The 21,217-nt window shown below is 41.4% G+C and overlaps 1 long non-coding RNA gene and 1 other non-coding gene across 4 annotated transcripts; one reads left to right on the top strand and one right to left on the bottom strand.

Moving 5' to 3' along the window:
* Positions 1-231: 231 nt before the first annotated feature.
* On the bottom strand, positions 232-18,142 carry LOC111535649. Of its 3 annotated transcripts, XR_002729522.2 has the most exons (4): positions 18,006-18,142; positions 4,430-4,628; positions 3,748-4,016; positions 232-1,353 (listed from the first exon to the last, which is right to left on the bottom strand). It is a non-coding gene; the product is annotated as an uncharacterized LOC111535649 (long non-coding RNA). The 3 variants fall into 3 exon arrangements; XR_002729523.2 differs by lacking the exon at positions 4,430-4,628; XR_002729521.1 differs by lacking the exon at positions 18,006-18,142 and having other exon boundaries at positions 4,430-5,386.
* On the top strand, positions 3,993-4,097 carry LOC111536851. Its single transcript, XR_002729831.1, has one exon. It is a non-coding gene; the product is annotated as a U6 spliceosomal RNA (small nuclear RNA).
* Positions 18,143-21,217: the final 3,075 nt, after the last annotated feature.

Below are 21,217 nucleotides of genomic sequence, written 5' to 3'. Positions count from 1 at the left end.
CCATTTCTTCAGGGGCACCATTGACAGAAGAAAGCCCGAAAAGGTGAATGATTTTTAGGAATGAGAATTTGGAGTTGGGACTTTACTCTTTTTTTTGAGAGAGGGTCTTACTCTCTCACTCAGGCTGGAGTGTGGTGGCACAATCACAGCTCACTGCAACCTCAATCTGGGCTCAGGAGATCTTCCCACCTCAGCCTCCCAAATACCTGGGACTGCAGGCATGAGATATCACATCAGGTTGTTGCCCAATCTGGTCTTGAACTCCTGGGCTCAAGCAATCCTCCTGCCTTGGCCTCCCGAAGTGCTGGGATTACAGGTGTGAGCCACTGTGCCTGGTCTTGGGACTTTAGTTTTTAAAGTACAGGGTTTGATGGGCCATTCCAGCAGAAATGTCAGGTAAGAAGTTTGTAAATGCACACGTTGTCTTTAGGAGAGAGATTAATTCCGGACATACACTGTCTTCCTTACTCTGAGACATCAAAGGCATGTACTTAGGTATTAACTGGGACGGGGAAGTGTCCCTGGGTGTTTCTTTTCCTGGAGTTTTTCCCAAAGGGCCTTTAAGTTTTCAGCATATAAACACATTTATTTCAAAGGCATTTCCATGACTTTGAGGGCATGGATGTTACAACTGAATTTTATCCCAACCTCCACATGTGGAACCAGAAAAAAAATTCTCTGGTCTTATGATTGAACAGGAAATGAAAGACAGTGTCACTCTGGATTCTTATTAGGAATTCCTGTATTTTTACACCATTGGAGAAACATTTAGGGAAAATGTGCAGCCATGTTTTAAAAAGGTTCCCAAAACTCTTGTTAGAGAATAATTTTGCTATTTCTCTGGAGTCACAGCAAACTATTCTAAAGATGCTTCCACCTCTTCTTTTGAGCACCACCTTCTAACATAGTGCATGCTACAATGAAAGTAGGTTGCTGGAGAGGCTGAGAAATGCTGATTTCTTGGGTAGCATGCCTTTGGCCTTTGGTTGAAACTACTCCTTGGAAAGTTATTATATGCCAAATTCCCTCTGATGGATAATTGATTTGTCAATCTCAATTTCTTCATTGTATATTTTAAAATTTATCTTATGTTGTTTTGAACTACCAAAATCAGCACACTCTTTTTGGTGATAACACACTTTGGTTATAAATATCATTGCAAAGCACACTTGAACATTCATCAGAAACTTGAAGATTTTGTTAAACTATGAGGATGACATTCATCAGGATGGCATTCATCAGATTTCGTTAAACTATCAGGATGGCATTCATTGAATATCTGCAATGCAGCTCTGCCAAATGGTCATCTGTCTTCTCTTTGAATCATGAGTCATTATATAGGTAGATGAAAACCTGTAAATAAAAAGATAGATGAGAATTATAAGACTAGAAAAGTCTTTTAAAGATTGCCTACTAGTTTTCAGACAATAAACTATAAAAGCCATTTCAAAGGATAATATTTTATAGTCTATTCCTGTCTCTTTCTCTTTCTTCTTTCCTCTCTTCTCTTCTTCCTGTTCCTTCTCTTTACACAAAACATTTCCTGAGCACCCATAACATGCCAGATGCTATGTTAAGTATGATAAGTATGAATGATGAATGATATAATAATGACCTAGAATCAGATTCTGCCTTTACTTATTTATTTTTGTTTTGTTTTGGTTTGGTTTTGAGACAGAGCCTCACTCTGTCACCCAGGCTGGAAAGCAGTGGCATGATCTCAGTTCACTGCAACCTCCACCTCCCGGATTCAAGCAATTCTCTTCCCTTAGCCTCCTGAGTAGCTGTGACTATAGGCACCCGCCACCACGCCTGGCTAATTTCTTTATTTTTATTTTTAGTAGAGATGGGGTTTCACCATCTCTTGATGGTGAAAAGAGATCATGAGTTGTCCAGGTTGGTCTTGAACTCCTGACCTCAGGTGATCTGGCCGCCTCGGCCTCCCAAAGTGCTGGGATTACAGTCATGAGCCACCGCGCCCAGCCAAGTGTCTGTCTTTAGTACTTTGTTTAGAGGAAAGAGAGGATGTTACTACATCCAGAAACCCAGGTGGGACATCTGTGTTCCTTAACTGCACTGGATGATCAGCAATATTTTGATGGAGGTGATGCCTGAACTCATTCTTTAAAGGACAAGTAGAGTTAGGGGAAGCAGGCAAGGGGAAAAGGGCATTCCAAGCAGAAGAGATATTGTAAGTAACATCATGGAAAACTGAGAGCACATGGTGAAACTGTATAGGTGGCGTGGCTTGAGCAAATTGTATGACTGTGATATAGGAGAGTCCTCATCCCCCCTACTAATGATGACATTTAAGTAAAATAAAATTAGCTCTTATTTTTAACCCTCTACTGTGGTAGAATTCTTAAAAAGCAGAGAAGAATAAAATCATATTCTATGTCATTTAAACAGAACCAAATACAAGGAGAGGAAACTCAAAGGAAAATTTTCATCCATTCAATTCTTTCTTAGTAGTTATTATTTGCTGAGGGCAATGGTTATTAATAGGAATAGTCAAGGAATAATTTCTCGATTATTCTCAGCTGATTTTCCTGGCCGTATTTCATTCAAATCGGAAGAATGTTAATTCCATTTTTCATAAGATAGGAGAGCATGACCATCTGTGTCAAGAAGAAACGAAACCTCAAAGAGTTCCAAGTTAGTTTGGATCAGTTTCAGGAAATCCTGACTTTTATTTGATGTGGCCCATAAGTCCAATTATTATACTCACAAGAAAGGCTCTTCAAAGACTGGCTATTAGCCTCATTTTACATTCAGGGACAGGAAATGACAAATCTTAAAACAAGGACACAGGACTTTTAGAACTGATGTCACTGAGAGTCTCTCTCTCTTATCTTTCTATCCTTCTTTTTGATCTGCTTCCTTCCTCTTTGCCCATTCTTTTTTTTTTTTTTTTTTGGTCTTCCTATTTTTTTTTCTTAATTTATGTCTTATGCCTACCAGTGTTTCCCTAGGTAGTTTAATATTTCTAATGGTGATACTTGTATTTATGACACTTTCCCTAAAAAATATTTCAAATAATTCTTCAGATCATTCACTTCCCAATGATTGTCAAATAAGTTCCTTTTATGGCTTCTTACACACTCCTATGTTTGACAGAGCCACACCTGAAATGGTAGGATTATTGTCTTTGCGTCACTCAGATGCAAGTCTTGCGGAGGATTCAGTCTCTCCCTAGCCCTGCCCTGTGAGATAGTTTTAACAGAAATGTGTATGAAGATGTGCATGGCAGAATTACCAGATCAGCCAGTGACTCAAAGCTAAGATCATGAATTACAGACTCTATATCCAAAATGATCTCAATTGGTTGGAATGCTGGTATGAAATCAATAAGACAAAATTTAAATCAGATGTAAAGGCTGGGTGTGGTGGCTCACACCTGTAATGCCAGCACTTTGGGAGGCCAAAGCCAGCTAATCACTTGAGGTCAGGAGTTCAAGCAGGCTGGCCAACATGGTAAAACCCCGTCTCTACTAAAAATACAAAAATTAGCTGGGTGTCGTGGCACACGCCTGTAATCCCAGCTACTCAGCAGGCTGAGGGAGGAGAATTGCTTGAACCCGGGATGCTGAAGTTACAGTGAGCCAAGATTGCATCACTGTACTCCTGCTTGGATGACAGTGCGAGACTCTCTCAAAAAAAAAAAAAAAAAAAAAAAAAAAATAGGAGGAGACCTGCTAGATCTCAGAATTACAGCAATAGTTTCAGTTGACCTCATCTCCCTCCTACCTGTATTCCCCTCTCTGCCCAGGTCCTTCTGTCCTTGTGAGTTCTGAAATGAGTCCAAACTTCTCCCATCACAGTCCCTTTCTCTAAGTATACAGATTTATCTCTCTATTTGTGATTGAGGTATGGTCAGAGTTGGCTCTATGAGAGTACGATCTGTGTTGCTGCACAGAGTCCTGCACTTAAATGGACCCCATGTTCAGTTTCATGTCTCCTTCTGGAAATTCTTCTTTTCTTTTCTTTTCTTTGTGCTCACTTTGGCAGCATATATACTAAAATTGGAAAAATACAGAGAATTAGCATTGTGTCTGAGCAAGCATGACACACAAATTCATGAAGCATTTCATATTTTTACTTATAAAAAATAAAATTTTTTTAAAAGTTAAAAGTAATTTTATTTAATTGGCAAATAAAAATTATACATATTTATCATATACAAAATGATGCTTTGATATATGTGTACATTATAGAACGGCTAAATCAAGCTAATTAACATATTCATTACTTCACATGCTAATAATTTTTTTTGTGGTGAAGACACTACAAATCTACTCTCTTGGCTATTTTTCAAGTATGCAATACACTATCGTTAACTATAGTTACCATGTTGTGCAATAGATGTCTTGAAACTTCTTGAAATTCTTAACAATTTTTACATTTTTTTTTTAGAGACAGAGAGTCTTACTATGTTGTCCAGGCTGGTCTGGAACTCCTGGACTCAAGCGATCCTCCTGTCTCAGCCTCTCGAGTAGCTGGGTTTACAGATGCAAGCCACCGTGCCTGGCTTTAACAGTTCTTGAATAAAGAGTGTGGCATTTTCATTTTGCACTGAGTTCCACAAATTATGTAGCCAGTCCTCGGTATGGGAAGCATCCTTTTCTTCTCTGAGCAGTTGAAGTTTTCCAAAAGGAAGTTTTAATATGAAAATGAGTATTAAACAAACAAACAAGTTGGCTATGCCAAGAGTTAGCAAAAATAAAATTCCAGATTACAGGTGAATCTCAAAGTGAACTAGCACCAAGCCAAAAATGGAATTAGTCAGCACTGTAGAGACAGTCCATAGCATTTGGCTCCTTTCCACTTCATTTGTAGCTGCCCAAAATGTTAAATAAAGGTGTGCATGTGATCTGAGATGGATTCTGTTCAGCAACAAAACCAAACTGTAGTATCTGTAGGATGCTGGCTATGTTAGGAATAGACCCTACGTCACTGGCCGTAGCTCCATCATCACTGGCTAGGCCCATTTCTGACCCTCTCCTTCTGTTCTTTCAACTCATTTCAGATCTCCGGTGCTCTGGCTTCTTCAGTTTGGCTGCATTTACTTAATATCTGTTTTCTAGTCAACTGAAAAGGTCAGTTTGTTATGCAAACTGGAGAACCCTGGCTTCCTTACTTATTATTAGCAAAATACAAGCTTGCCAGATTTAGCTAATTAAAATGCAGGATCCACAGTTACATTTGAGTTTTAGACAAACAATGGATACATTTTTAGTATATGTTCCATATATTGCATGGCATGTACTTATAGTAAAAAATTATTTATCTTACTTAAATTCAAATTTAATTGAATGTTCAGCCGGGCACAGTGGCTCATGCCTGTAATCCCAGTACTTTGGGAGGCCAAGGCAGGAGGATCACCTGAGGTCAGGAGTTCGAGGCCAGCCTGGCTAGCATGGTGAAACCCCATTTCTACTAAAAATACAAAAAATTAGCCAAGTGTGGTGGAAGGCACCTGTAATCCCAGCTACACGGGAGGCTGAGGCAGGAAAACCGTTTGAACCCGGGAGACGGAGGTTGTAGTGAAATGAGATTGTGCCATTGCACTCCAGCTTGAGCAACAAGAGCAAAACTCCATCTCAAAAAAAAAAAAAAAATTTAATTGAATGTTCTGCATTTTACCTCGGGACCCTGTCATCATGGGTACCCATGGATCATGGGCTGCCCTGAACATACAGGAGATGCCTACTATCTAACTTCCTTGGAGGCCACTGGCATGTCTTCAGTTTTCTTGGGACCAAAACACTCTTGGCCTCATCTGATGTCAAATTCTCTGCTCCTGCAGTTTCTGCCCCCTCTCAAGTTCCTACTTCAACAAGAGAGCAGAAATTACTAACAAATCCTGGGTTTATTGAACAATCATGCCTCTTTCTCAATTTACGTGAACAACTCTTCCCATTTACTCAAGTTCCCTTTCGTAATTCTATTTCCAAGTACCCCCAGAAAAGCAACTGTCACCAGATTTTGCAATAGAGATGTTGACCGGTTTTCTCATCCATATATCTACAGTAGCCACTATATTGCATGGCATACAGTGGAATTCAATTAATGTCTGTTCAGTGATTGAATTAGTTAATTAAAAAGAATATTCCCTATAGGATTTTGTTGGAACAGATAGAACAGAGTGTTCTATTTTATTCCAGAGGGAAGGACCAGGGCCAATAGCATGAACACTTAGGGAAATCATTTTGACTTCAATATCTGGAAACTTTTCTTAGCACCAGAGATCAAAGTGGTGGTGTTGAGAAGTCAAGAGCTTCCTACCCTTGGCAATGTTCAGGAGGAGGTCTAATTTCCACCACTATAGCACTGCTGTCACAGATAGAATTTCTGGACTAGGGGCAGTGAGAATTAATTGTTAAACTACTTCCGAACCTAAGAATCAAGAATGCTAATGCACCCTCTCCACACACACACTTTTATTTTTTCAGCTTAAAAGTTGCACATGTTACTGAATTCTGCTCTTCTGAGAACAAGGACATATAACAGATGCATGCACACGTTAATGATGTGTCAACTCCTTTTTGTTTCAGGCCTTATAGAGCATAAAGACAAAGAGGTGGTTTCTAGTAATGGAGAGTAAAAAGCCCTTAACTTTTCAGTTAATCTTTGATTTATGTTTCTGTGTTTGTGTGTGGCTAGGCTCTCCTTGGCCTTTTCAAAAGGAACATGGCATAACCACTGAAAGTGTGTGGTAACTGACTACATGTTCATGGGGGGAAATCTTACGTTACTCAAAACACAGTAGCTAATGAACACCCTGTGTTAGTCCTTCAACACGAGAGAAAAAAACTATTTGTAGGTGTGTAGGCAAGCACAAACATTCCCCCCAATAACCCTGGAATTCTTATATATCTCACCCTTTTTTTTTTTTTTTTTTTTTTGAGACAGAGTCTCACTCTGTCACCCAGGCTGGAGTGCAGTGGTGTGATCTCAGCTCACTGCAACCTCCACCTCCCAGGTTCAAGCGATTCTCCTGCCTCAGGCTCCCGAGTAGCTGGGATTACAGGGACCCACCACCATGCCCAGCTAATGTTTGTATTTTTTAGTAGAGACAGGGTTTCACCATGTTGGCCAGTCTGGTCTCGAACTCCTGACCTCAAGAGATCTGCCCGCCTCGGCCTCCCAAAGGGCCGGGATTATAGGCATGAGCCACCACGCCCAGCCTCAGCATTCTTTTAATGTAATATGTGAGGGAAAGGGAGAGATGTTTGGGGTGAAGTAATTGTGCATATTTGAGCAGCATATGCTGTGTATGAGATGGGGGTAGGGATATAGAAAGGTATTGTGGGGAGGGGACAAGACGTGTGATGTCCACGGGGCTATGGTGGAGAGTTTATGATAGCTTAGCATGTTGTGTGCCTGTGAAGGCTGAGTGGAGGCCGCTGTCACAGGCTGTGTGTGTGTGCAAGTGTGTGTGCACACATCCATGAGTGTATGTATGCATGTGCATGCAAGAATAAAGATGGTTGATGGAAACCAAGTGTCTTTGGTGGGTAGGATGGTGGGCAGAGTGTATATATGTGTAAGTGGTCGGGGTTTATATGAGGGTGAAGGTGCGAAGTGTGGTAACAAGTCCATGGGGAAAATCTTATGTTACCCAAAACACAGTTTTGAGTAAGAGAAGTTTGAGTTTTATAGAAGAGAAATAAGTCCATGTGAAAGGACTGAGCACAAGTGCGTTTGTGTTTTTGTGTATGAAAGAAACTGTTGGTGGCAGCTAAATGTGAGGTATGGATAAAGTGGTAGGGACAAAGCCTAAATGTATATAACAGGGTATTGTGGGAGTGAGGATTGGCTGTAGTGTGTGTATGAGTGTGTACAGAAGTGAACAGAGCGTGTGTGAGCGAGAGAGACAGAGTGAGAGGCAGGTAGCTTTGGGAAATGGGTGCTTATTTATGGATGGTGTATGTTTTTGAAGAGACAGTGGTGTATGGACAGGTTATATTTTTATGTTTGAACAAAATGTGACAGAGAAAGTGTGTACGTGAATTTAGGTCAGAGTATTCAAGTAGCGGATGGAGCCCTAGTGCGTGGTCCGGTGGTAGACCAATGCATACATGTTTGTGGCAATTGTGCTTGTTTGGCAAATGTGTGTGTGGTGTAGGCCCTATGGTGATGGTGAGTGAGACCCAGAAAAAGGAAAGCCAAGTCACCATTGTGCAGTTTTTCTGTCTGACCTGCTTATCCTGTTTCCATTGTCTCCAGAGACCAGGAAAGTATACTAAGTGCAGGTTCAGAGCAAGCTGATTGTGAATAAAAGAAGACCTTTAGTCTCCTCCCTGTGGATTAGTCATGCCTAAAAGACAGGAAGACAGTGAGGTGCTAACACAGTTCTTCCTCAGCTGTGCCCTGGGTATGGCCTTCCATGTGCTCTCTAACAGCCCAGGGGAAAAGGGTACACCCAGGATGTATCCACCCTCAGGGCTTTGTGCCGCCATCCTCTCAGCATCCCCGAGTCCCAGCCATGTGACACACAGGCCTCTTTGCTTACATGCAGTATTAATATCTCATTCACTTCTGTCCCAGAAATTTGTAGACCCATGGAATGTTAGATCTGGAAAGACCGTCAGAGGTGCTCTAGATAGTGGTTCTCATCTGGGATAATGGGGGAAAGGACAGTGGCTATAACAGAATCTGAGAATTTGATTGAAAGTGGGGATGACAGGGTGGTTCAAATTCTAGGGAGCTTTAAACCACGTAATGGGGGAAATGATAAATATGCCACCTGAGTTTCAATGAAAACTGAAAGATGAGCAATCATGACCTTTACAAGGCACTGTGAAATACACGTTTATAAGAGAATAATTTTATAATAGATAATGGACTAAAAATATCAACTGATATAGAAAAACGTTTTAATGCATCCATGTGTGTCTTAAGAAGAGACACTGGTCTTCTCAAATTATGAAGCTGTATGCTTAAGAAATAGGAAATCTGCCAGGCGTGGTGGCTCACACCTGTAATCCCAACACTTTGGGAAGCCAAGGTGGGTGGATCACTTGAGGTCAGGAGTTTAAGACCAGCCTGACTAACATGGTGAAACCCGGTCTCTACTAAAAATACAAAAAATTAGCTGGGCGTGGTGGCGGGCATCTGTAATCCCAGCTAGTCAGGAGGCTGAGGCAGGAGAATTGCTTGAACCCAGGAGGCGGAGGTTATAGTGAGCCAAAATTGTGCCATTGTACTCCAACCTGCGTGATGAGAGAAACTCCTGTCTCAAAAAAAAAAAAAAAAAAAAGAAAGAAAGAAATAGGAAATCTTCCATCCTTTTAGAGAAAATAATTTACTGAGTCTTTTAACAAACCTGTCATTTCCTCTGCCCTTTCTTTGATCCCAAGGTTTTTCCTCTTACTGCTTAAAAAGTAGAGCAATAAAAAAGAACCCATGATTTATATTTTATTGATTTAATTTTTTTTAATTTTTAATTTTGTGGGTACATAGTAGGTGTATATATTTATAAGGTACAGGAGATGTTTTGAAACAGGCATGCAATGTGAAATAACCATATAATGAAGAATGGGGTATCCATCTCCTAAGCATTTACCCATTGAGTTACAAACAATCCAATTATACAAACAATCCAAATATACTCTGTTATTTTAAAATATACAGCTAAGTTATTATTGACTATAGTCACCTTGTTGTGCTATCAAATAGTAGGTCTTATCTATTCTTTCCTAATTTTTTGGTGTCCATTTACCATCCCCACCTCCCCTGCACTTCCCCTGCACTACCTTTCCTAGCCTCTGGTAACCATCCTTTTACTTTTTATGTCCCTGAGTTCAAATATTTTGATTTTTAGATCCCACAAATGAGTGAGAACATGTGATGTTTGTCTTTCTAAGAACTTGTAATTCAGAATCAAAGAGATCTCTCTTTAAATCTTGGGTCCATCTCTTACTGTATGACCCTGGAAAAATTGCTTAACCGCTCAGAGTCTCAGCTTTCCCATCTATAAAACAGTACAATACTGACTATATATAAAAATTAAATAGTATGTATATACTAAATGTATGGCCCAGAGCAGGCCATAGGCAAATGTGTGCCCCATTTCCTTCTTCAGCAGATGCTTTTACCTCTACCTGTTGTGCTGACAAGTACCATTTGTCCAGTAGAGTCAATGAAGGCAGAAAACACCCCAAACTTCATCCACCAGGGGAACCCAGAAGGACCACGAATAGGATGAGATGAGTGAGGTGTTTTCCTTGGGCACAGAATTTAAGGAGCTATCAAAGAAATCAGTAATCAAGAGAAATATGTAATGTATTTTTATTTTTATTTTTATTTTGAGACAGAGTCTTGCACTGTCACCTGGGCTGGAGTGCAGTGGCGCGATCTCGGCTCACTGCAACCTCTGCCTCCCAGGTTCATGTCATTCTCCTGCCTCAGCCTCCCAAGTAGCTGGGAGTACAGGCGCCTGCCACCATGCTCTGCTAATTTTTTTTTTTTTTTTTATTTTTAATAGAGACGGGGTTTCACCGTATTAGCCAGGATGATCTCGATCTCCTGACCTTGTGATCCACCCGCCTCTGCCTCCCAAAGTGTTGTGATTACAGGCGTGAGCCACTGTGCCCGGCTAATGTAATATTTTTAAAAATAAAAATTAATGCTTTGGGTGATTAACATGTTCTAAAATTAGTGGAAATAGTTGTACAACTATATGAATATACTAAAAACCACTGAATTGTACATGTTAAACAGATGAATTTATGATATGTGAATTATATCTCAATAAAGCTGTCATTTAAAAGCTAATATAAAAAATCATGATAAATTAAATGTCAAAATTTTAATGAATGTAAGGATCAAGCCAGAATCTACCCAAACCCAAGGACACCAGATTCCAGATCTCAGGACCACAAACACTACTTGAGAAAAGTGTGAGAAGGAAAAAGAAGAGACAACATACAGTGAGAAAAAAAGAACATACTTTCTGTTTCCTTCTTGCAGTTTTTTTTTTTTTTTTTTTCTGAGACTGAGTCTTGCTCTGTTGCCCAGGCTGGAATGCAGTGGCATGATCTCGGCTCACTGCAACTTCCACCTGCTGGGTTCAAGCGATTCTCCTGCCTCAACCTCCCGAGCAGCTGGGATTATAGGCGCACGCCACCACGCCGGCTAATTTTTCTAGTTTTAGTAGAGAGGAGGTTTCACCACGTTGACCAAGCTGGTCTCCAACTCCTGACCTCAAGTGATTCGCCGACCTCGGCCTCCCAAAGTGCTGGGATTACAGACGTGAGCTGCCACGCCCGACCCACAAAGACATTTTAAAGCAGTAATATCTGAAGTGGCTTTTAAACCTTGTTTTATGTGTCCTGTGCGGTGTAATCTCTTCCAATAACTCCCTGCTCTTTAAATGAAGACTATGTGTACGTGGAAGCCAGGGGAAGGGCTGAGTTTCACGTGTAGATTGACTTGCTCAGGATGGAAAATGGAACAGAGGAAGCAGAAGCTCAGGACGCAGAAGAGGGTCTGAGATGTAAGCCCCCTGGACTGTCCAGACACCCAGCAGTGGTCTCTGGACTCCTGCCAGCCATGGAATTAGGAGGGTTGAGGCTGTTTTATCTCTAGCTCTCAAGGATCAAAGAGGCCGTATCTGAGATCCAGGTTAAGAGTAGATGTAAATCCTGTTTGGAATGTTTTTGTGATCTCCGTGGAGGAGAGGTGGAGAATCTTGCCAGTACATTCCGTTTATATCTAAAGGGGCAGTTGGAGGAAGGAAGAATAGATTGGATTGATACCAACCATTGCTTCAACAGACTCGTCCAAATGCTTGGGAGTCCAGTTCTCTGAGGTCCATATCTAACTTTGTTATTTGATATATTTCAAATATGTCACACTCAGGAAATTAAAACCTGTATCAAGTTGAATATCTGAGTTAGATAGATAAGTTTCTTACTATCTAAGATGTTCCAATGTAAGAGTAGATGTCTGCCATTTTACCTTGTATATGTGAGTCTCTTCTTTCCACCTGATCCCACATTAAAGATTTCCCATTGGGGCCGGGCGCAGTGGCTCACACCTGTAATCCCAGCACTTTGGGAGGCCAAGGCGGGCAGATCACGAGGTCAAGAGATTGAGACCATCATGGCCAACATGGTGAAACCCCGTCTCTACTAAAAATACAAAAATCAGCTGGGCATGGTGGTGTGCACTTGTAGTTCCAGGTACTCGGGAGGCGGAGGCTGGAGAATCGCTTGAACCTGGGAGGTGGAGGTTGCAGCGAGCTGAGATCACACCACTGTACTCCAGCCTGGGTGACAGAGCAAGACTCCATTAAAAAAGAAAAAAAAAAAAAAGATTTCCCACTGGGAAATGATAGTTTAATGTGAACCACAACAGATTTTATAGTTTCATAGGATGGCATGTAACTGGTTACTGGTTTTTTGATCCTTCTTTCATGTTAATAATCACTTTTATTCCCAGAACTTTTTGGTCATACCTTATATTCGTTTTACTTTGAGCAACTCTCAAAAACACTCATTCCAGCTCAAATCAGAAACTCCAAAGGTAGGTCTTGGCATACGGGGTTTTTTGTTTGTTTGTTTTTTGTTTTTTTGAGACAGTTTCACTCCTTCACCCAGGCTGGAATACAGTGGCTCAATCTCAGCTCACTGCAACCTTTGCTGTCAGGTTCAAGCGATTCTCCTGCCTCAGCCTCCTGAGTAGCTGGGACTACAGGAGCATGCCAGTACGCCCAGATAATTTTTGTACTTTTAGTAGAGATGGGGTTTCACCATGTTGGCCAGGCTGGTCTCGAACTCCGGACCTCAGGTGATTCGCCCGCCTTGGCCTTCCAAAATGCTGGGATGACAGGCACCAGCCACCGCACATGGTTGGGATAATTATTTTTTAAAAGCACCCAGGTTATTCTAATGTTCTAATTCAGTTGAGAATTGCAGAAACTGAATCATTGGAGGCATGTGTGTTTTGGAAAATCCTTATCTCCTCCTACCAGTTCAGATTTGTTTACTAAAGTAAGAGTTAAGATGGTCTAATTCTATGGATTGAATAATTCATTACTTTTTATTTTAAAAGTTTTTTCCACAGGTAAAAATCATATTTTTATTTGAGTCACCAGGAGAAAGACTCACTTGTGGTTAGAGTCAAACGTTCAGAATCACGAGCACAAGACCATGAAGGAAGGGACCAAAACAGACCAAAATAAGAGACAACAGGCCGGGCTCGGTGGGTCATGCCTGTAATCCCAGCACTTTGGGAGGCCAAGACGGGCAGATCACGAGGTCAAGAGATTGAGACCATCCTGGCCAACATGGTGAAACCCCGTCTCTACTAAAAATATAAAAAGTTAGCTGGGCGTGGTGGCGGGTGCACCTGTAATCCCAGCTACTCGGGAGGATGAGGCAGAGAATTGCTTGAACCCGGGAGGCGGAGGTTGCAGTGAGCCGAGATCACGCCACTGCACTCCAGCCTGGGCGACAGAGTGAGACTCTGTCTCAAAAAAGAAATAAAAAATAAAGAGATGACAACCCCTTATAAAAAGATGAATGAATGGCTACACACACACCCACATCCACACACATATGTGGTCATATGGTCATTTTTGTTTCTTTTTGAATACAGGTTTCTGGGGTCATATGTTCTTTTGTTTCTTTCCAGCTATTAAAAAAAAAAAGCTTCAACGTGTATATATGAGAGGAAAAGGCAGAAATTAAGCAATAAAGTAGTTTTCCCTGGAGGGACATGATGTGGCCAAAACAGGAAGCAGTGTTGGGAGAATTTGCTTTGCTTATCCCTTGGGCTTCTTGCCTTTCATTATTTGCATTTTATACTCTGTTTTTCCCCTTTCCATCAAAGCACAACCTAAGGAATGCAAATTTATAAATTAACATATTAATCCTGAAGTACCCTGATAACTTAGTTCCTAAAAATAAAACAATAATAATTTAAATTACTCCACTGGGGCTCAGTAATTTCATTTATTTATTTGCTCATTAAATAAACATATTATTAGGTACCTATTGTGTGCCCATACTGTTCTAAGCACTGGGGATGCAAAAATGGACAAGAGAGTCCCTGACCTCAGGAAAAATCGACAAGGCAACATACAATATACTGTGTTGCAAGTTAGGGAAGAAGTAAGCAAGCACTCTGAATGCACACTGAAGGGCATTTAACTGAATCTTGGTGGTTGTGAAAGTGTTAGAAAGCGTCTAAGCTGAGACTCAGTGGATGAGAAGGACTTATCCAAATGAAGATAAGACACAAGAGAATTGTAAGTGCAAAGGTCAAGAGAAAACCACAGAACAAAATCAAACAAAAAACACCGAAGGATCTATAACTACTTTCATGTGACTATAGCTTAAAATTCAAGATGGGTAGTGATTAGATATGAGGCTGGACAGGTAAGCACAAGTTTGATTTTGAAGGGCCCTGTATATCACATTATGGAGTTTGGACTTTATCCAGGTAGGGTATCACTGAAAGATTTTAAAAGTCACCAAAATGGTTAAAATTAAGATTGACAACACCAAGACCTGATGAGGATGTGGAGTAAACTGGAATTCTGATATACAATACCTACAAATGCTGTATGACCCAGCAATTCTTCTGTAAGGTTCTATATTGAACAGAGTACTTGTGTCAACCAAAAGATGTACACAAAAATGTGAATGACAGGTTTGTTCATAATATCTAAAAATCTGGAAATGACCCAGAGAGCCACCAATGGTCAAAAGCATTAAAAAATTGAGATGTATTCATAGAATGAGATATTACATAACAATTTTAAAAAATGAATTACTTCTACATGCCACATACTGGATGAATGTTACGGATATCATTATCATTATTATTATTATTATTATTATTATTAAGAGAAGGTCTTGCTCTGTTGCCCATACTGGAGTGCAGGGGCGTGATCTTGGCTCACTGAAACCTCTGCCTCCCAGGCTCAGGTGATCCTCCACCTCAGCCTCCCAAATAGCTAGGACTACAGGCACATGCCACCACACTCAGCTAACTTTTTGTATTTTTTATAGAGACAGGGTTTCACCAAGTTGTCCATACTGGTCTTGAACTCCTGGACTCAAGCAATCTGCCCACTTTAACCTTCCAAAGTACTGGGATTACAGGCATAAGCCACTGCACCCAGCCTACAGACATAATGTAGAGTGAAAAGGTCATACACAAAAGAATATACTGTATGATTCCACTAACGTAAATTTTTTAAGTCATAGATCTTTAGTCTGTAGTGACAGAATTCAGACTTGTAGTCACCTTGAGGTCAGAATATGACTCAAATGGGGGCATGAGGGAGCTTTCTGGAGTGCCAGAAATGTTCTATATCTGGATCTGATGTATATATCTAAAAATACATCAAACCATGTATTTAAGATGTAGACACTTTACTATGTGTAAGTTATACCTCAATACAAGTTGAAATAAAGGGGGGAGTATTACATTTTAGAGTGACCACTCTAGTTGTACAACAGACTGGAAGTGATGAGAAAAATTAGCATTTATCTCAGTAAGAGACAGTGGGGCCTAAAATAAGGGGTGCGCGAATTTTGCACATAAAGGGTAAGTAAAAGGAAACTTGGTATTTCTTGTGTGTGGTAGACGAAGGAGAGGGAAGAGTTAAGAGTGATTCAGAGGATTCCGGCTTAGGCAACAGGGGGTAGGGGGGGGGGGTAGGGGGAGGAAGGTGAGGTGAGGACATGCACTGAGATGGGGAACACAGCGGGTGGAACAAGCTAGAGGTCATATTCAGTAACTGAGAAACACTCTGGGAAGGGGAAGAACTGGGTGTGGCCACATAGACCATCCACTCTCGCCCCCTGGGCTAATGAGCTGTTCATAATCTCAATTTGAGTCACCTGCTTTTTATTGGCACTGGAAGGACAGGCTCCAGCCAGTCAGAGTGGCTGGGGGAAGTAATAACGAACCACTGTCACCTTATGAATGAGAATCTGGTTTGAAAACAAAGTTTGTGAAAAATAAAAACGGATTTAAAGCAATGGCTCTCAAGTATCCTAAATGCCAGGAAATGGAAAAGTAAAGGCAGATTATGCCAGAGGAAATAAGTATCCTTACCGTCTTTAGCCACGTGATGAGGAACACAGCTCTTGGGCCTTGGAGAATGCATTAATGTGGTTGTGTGGAATGAGGGGTATTGGGGAAAGGCAAGAGCACTGGGGCCCTACAGACACAGGTTCAAATCCTGTCCCACTGCTTATTTATATTATGAATGAGGGAAAGTCAGTAAATGTCTGTAGTCGCCATTTCTTTATTTGTAAAATATAGCAAATAATGCCCACCTTTCAGGTGTGATGTGGAAGAAATTAATTAATTATAGCTATTGAATATATGGGTTTCCCTTCCCACAAAGTGTGTCTCCCATGTGAAAGTCATATAATCAGTGATCAAGGGTAAAATGGCCTTCTCAGAGCACTTTACCAAATACCACTGTACCTTCTGTTAATTGGTTTTCAAAATCGTATTTTGCAACCTTTCCTGACAATTGCGTACATAATCATTGTCTTCCTGTAATGCATGGTACAAAAGAAGCAATTCTTAAGAGTTATGGGAAGTCTCTTTATCTTGTCTATTCCATCTCTGATCTCTCATCTTTCTCTCACTAAAACACAGTTAAAAATTGCTGCAAGGATAATGCAGTATACCCAGGTAACAAACCTGCACGTGTACCCCTTGAATCTAAAATAAAAGTTAAAAAAATAAGGAATAGGCTGGGCACGGTGGCTCACGCCTGTAATCCCAGCACTTTGGGAGGCCGAGGTGGGTGGATCATGAGGTCAAGAGATCGAGACCATCCTGGCCAAGATGGTGAAATCCCAGCTCTGCTAAAAATACAAAAATTAGCTGGGCGTGGTGGCGGGTGCCTGTGGTCCCAGATACTCGGGAGGCTGAGGCAGGGGAATTGCTTCAACCAGGGAGGCAGAGGTTGCAGTGAGCCGAGATCACACTTCTGCATTCCAGCCTGGTGACAGAGTCAGACTCTGTATCAAAAACAAACAAACAAACAAACAAAAACGAAGGAATACAGAAAGAAAATATCTTTTTTTTTTTTTTTTTAAAGAGTTGCTGTATGGTAACCAGAGACTGAATAAAGGGCTTTATTGCTAGTAGTTTAAAATCATCCATTGGCAAATGTATTAGAGTTAGGATTAGTTTGGCCGCATTTAATCAAAAGCCCTAAAACAATAGTGGCTCAAAAATACAGAAATGTGTTTCTCTGTCAAGTAAAAGAAATCAAGAAGTAGGTATTCCTGGCTTGGCTTGGCAGCTCTGTGGTAACAGAAGGGACTTAAGCTACTCTATTTCTATCCACCATCTAAGCACATGGTTTCCAACCTCAAGGTACCTCGTGGTTCAAGATGGCAGCCGCAGCTTTACCCATCTCATCTTAGTTGCAAGCCAGAAGGAGAAGAGGCAGAAGAGCAATAAGGGTACTACCAGATAAGGCAGTTTTCTTTGCATGGTTTTTATGAAAGTTCTACAAAACATTTCATTGACCACATTACATTTCATTGACCAAAACTGGCTTCAAAGAAAGTTAAAAAACATAATTCCAGATGGTAAGATGCCCAGACAAAAATCCACATTCTGTTACTAAGGAAGGAGTAAAGAATCCGTGTTGAGGTAGGCAACTAATACTCTCTTCTCAAGGGTTTTATTCATCCAACAAGTATGTATTATATAACTTTTATTTAGCACCAGACCCTATTCCAGATATTGAGTTTTCATCAAGAAAAAAAAAGACAAATTCTTATCTTTATAGAGCTTACATTCTACTGAAATAATAATAGATAGCATTTATTAAGTGATTATTCTATGCTAGGCAGAGTTTTAAGAATTTTACTTCTGGCACGACACAGTGGCTCATGTTTGTAGTCGCAGCACTTTGGGAGGCTGAAACAGGAGGATCACTTGAGGCCAGGAGTTTGAGACCAGCCTGGGTAACATACTAAGACTCCATCTTTACAAAAAAATGAAAAAATTACCTGGGGATGGTAGGATGCACCTGAGGTCCTAGCTCTTTGGAAAGCTGAAGCGGGAGGATTGTTTGAGCCCGGGAGTTCAAGGCTGCAGTAAGCTATGAGTGTGCCACTGCACTTCATTCTGGGCAACAGAGCGAGACCCTGTCTCAAAAAAAAAAAAAAAAAAAGAAAGAAAGAAAAAGAAAAAAGAAAAGGGCTAGACGCGGTGCCTCACACCTGTAATCCCAGCACTTTGGGAGGCTGAGGTGGGTGGATCACCTGAGGTCAGGAGTTTGAGACCAACCTAGCCAACATGGTGAAACCCCATCTCTACTAAAAATACAAAAACTAGCTAGACGTGGTGGCAGGCACCTGTAATCCCAGCTACTCGGGAGGCTGAGACAGGAGAATCACATGAACCCAGGAGGTGGAGTTTGCAGTGAGCTGAGATTGCGCCATTGCACTCCAGCGTGGGTGACAGAGCAGGACTCTCCATCTCAAAAAAAAAAAAAAAAAAAGAAGAAGAAGAATTTTATTTGTATTAATTTATTTGATATTTGCAATAATCCTTTGGGATAGGTACCATTATTACCCATATTTTGCAGATAAGGGAAACTGAGACATAGAGAAGTTAATTTGCCCAAATTGATACATGTCATAACTAATAGAACCAGAATTTAAATTTAAATTCAGATAGTTGAACTCCAGAGTGCATGCTTTTAACTTCTACCCTATATTGCCTCTCCACAAGTTCCCTATAGGTTTCATTTGCTTTCTCTTCTGGGCATAAATAATTGTATGTATGCTTTGGGGGCTTAACTAGTTGGGCCTAGTTCTCCAACTTTTGAACTGGGTGAAACTGGGGCAGTAGAAGGCTGATGCATGGCTACACGTCCTATCAGGAGTGAATGGGAGAAAGTTGCCGTATACAGAATGTAGGAAACTATTAGGATCCTTACTGACTTACAGTGCTGCTTAGATGCTATAGCAAGTAGGAAGTGTCCTCCTTCAGTTTTTGAAGAGCCATTGCTTGAATTGAGGCCAATTACGGCATCACTAGTTGCTCAGTCCAGAAACCTGGACATCATCTCTGGTTCTTCCTACTCCTTCACTCCCACGTATAATCAATTAGTCCTTTTGATTGAACTTCCTAAACATTTCTAGAATTTTCAGCTTATCTCCATCTCCATTGTCGCATCTCCAAATTCATGACATTACCATCTTCGATTGTGTAAATCAGTTGTCACACATGTGGTGTTCCTGCCTCCAATCTAGTCTTTTTGGGTCCATTCTTTGCACTGTAGCCAGAGGATCTAATACCCAAAGCTGATCTCATCCCATCCTACTTAAAACCCTTCAATGACTCCATATTGCCCTCAGAATAAAGTCCAAATTCTTACGTTTACAAAGTCTGATTTACAAAGCCTTGTATTCCCAAAGCAGGCTGAAAGACTGTTGCAGGTTGAGTTTCCCGGGAAGCAGAGTCAGATGGAGATTAGCAGGAGGAGATTTCTTAGGGAGTCTCCTTGGTGTCACGCTGTGAAGGGGAGAGGAATGAAGCAGAATGGAATAGAGAAAGAAGCTGAACTATAATACAGTCTCAGTGGAGGCCTCAGCTGCAATCATATCTCCATCTGAAACTGGGATGACCATCAGAATCATCTCAAATTGGGGTGAGAGGACTGGGTCTTTATAGCCCCATATTGATCCGTCATTGGATGTGGGTTGCCCTAGGAAGGGAGCATAACCCTGGATGAGGCTATTTACTCATTCTGCAGTCTCTTATGCTAACTCCAAGCCCTTTTTAGAACAATGACCCAAATTCAATGCTTCCAGGTGCCACACCCTTGAATACTCAGGACCTCTCACTTAATTTTCCCAGTACACTGGGGAGGGTAGGATTGAGAGAGGCTGATGCCCTCAGGCTCATCCTCCCCATTCAACTGCCTCTTACTTCCCACACTGGACCCTTGGCTTTTTTTATGAGGGTTGCATCTTCCAGGTTCCTGGGTCTGGCTGTCAGAGGTTTCTTTCCCTGAGCCTCCTCTTACCCATCACAAACAGGTATCATTTCAGGAAACTTCCCAGGAACTCACGTAGTAGCTGAGTTTCCTTTTTCCTTCTATGCTAGTCAGTCCAATTCTTATTCTCTTTAGATAGCAAAATAGCTCTTATATTAACCTTCACTGATCTCAAATTGATCCAAAAATTTTGGGTTTTTAAATTTTGTTTTATTTTGTTTTCAGACAGGGATCTCGCTCTGTCACCCAGGCTGTAGTGCAGTGGCGCAGTCACGGCTCACTGCGACCTCAACCTCCGGGACCCAAGTGATCCTCCCACTTCACCCTCCCAAATAGCTGGGATTATAGGTACATGCCACCACTCCCAACGAATTTTTGTACTTTTTGTAGGGATGACGTTTCGGTTTTACCATGTTGCCCAAACTGGTCTGGAGCTCCCGGGCTCAAGCGATCCTCCTGCCTCAGGTTCCCAAAGTGCTGGGATTACAGGCGTAAGCCACTGTGCCTGGAGGCTGATCCAAAAGTTTTATGGTAAAATTCTATGCTCTGAGTCCCTGAACTTCGCCGAGGCTGGAGTGCAGTGAGGCGATCTTGGCTCACTGCAAGCTCCACCTCCTGGGTTCACGCCATTCTCCTGCCTCAGCCTCCCGAGTAGCTGGGACTACAGGCGCCCGCCACCTCGCCCGGCTAAGTTTTGTATTTTTAGTAGAGACGGGGTTTCGCCGTGTTAGCCAGGATGGTCTCGATTTCCTGACCTTGTGATCCGCCCGCCTCAGCCTCCCAAAGTGCTGGGATTACAGGCATGAGCCACCCCGCCCGGCCAACTTTGCCCTTATTTTTTAAAGCCCAGTGTTTTTTTTCTCTTAAGCATCAGGCTTGTGAAGTTGAAAACCATGACTTTCAAGATTATTGTTTCTTACAAAAGTCTACTTGAAGGCTCAAAATGCAAAAATTCAACTCGTGTGTATGTGTGTGTATATACAAAATTCATTTCCTGTTCTTGGATAGTGGGGAGAATGATCTGAGTAAAAGAAAAAAAAAAAAATCCAGCCAGGCATGGTGGCTCAGGCGTGTAGTCCTTTGGGATCAGGCTTGTAATCCTTTGGCATTTTGGGAGGCCGCTGCAGGCGGATCATCTGAAGTCGTCAGGAGTTTGAGACCTATCTGGCCAACAAGGTGAAACCCCATCTCTACTAAACATACAAAAATTAGCCA

This window comes from Piliocolobus tephrosceles, chromosome 14, assembly GCF_002776525.5.
Source record: "Piliocolobus tephrosceles isolate RC106 chromosome 14, ASM277652v3, whole genome shotgun sequence".
Classification (NCBI taxonomy): Eukaryota; Metazoa; Chordata; class Mammalia; order Primates; family Cercopithecidae; genus Piliocolobus; species Piliocolobus tephrosceles.
This window is presented reverse-complemented; position numbering and strand designations above follow the sequence as displayed.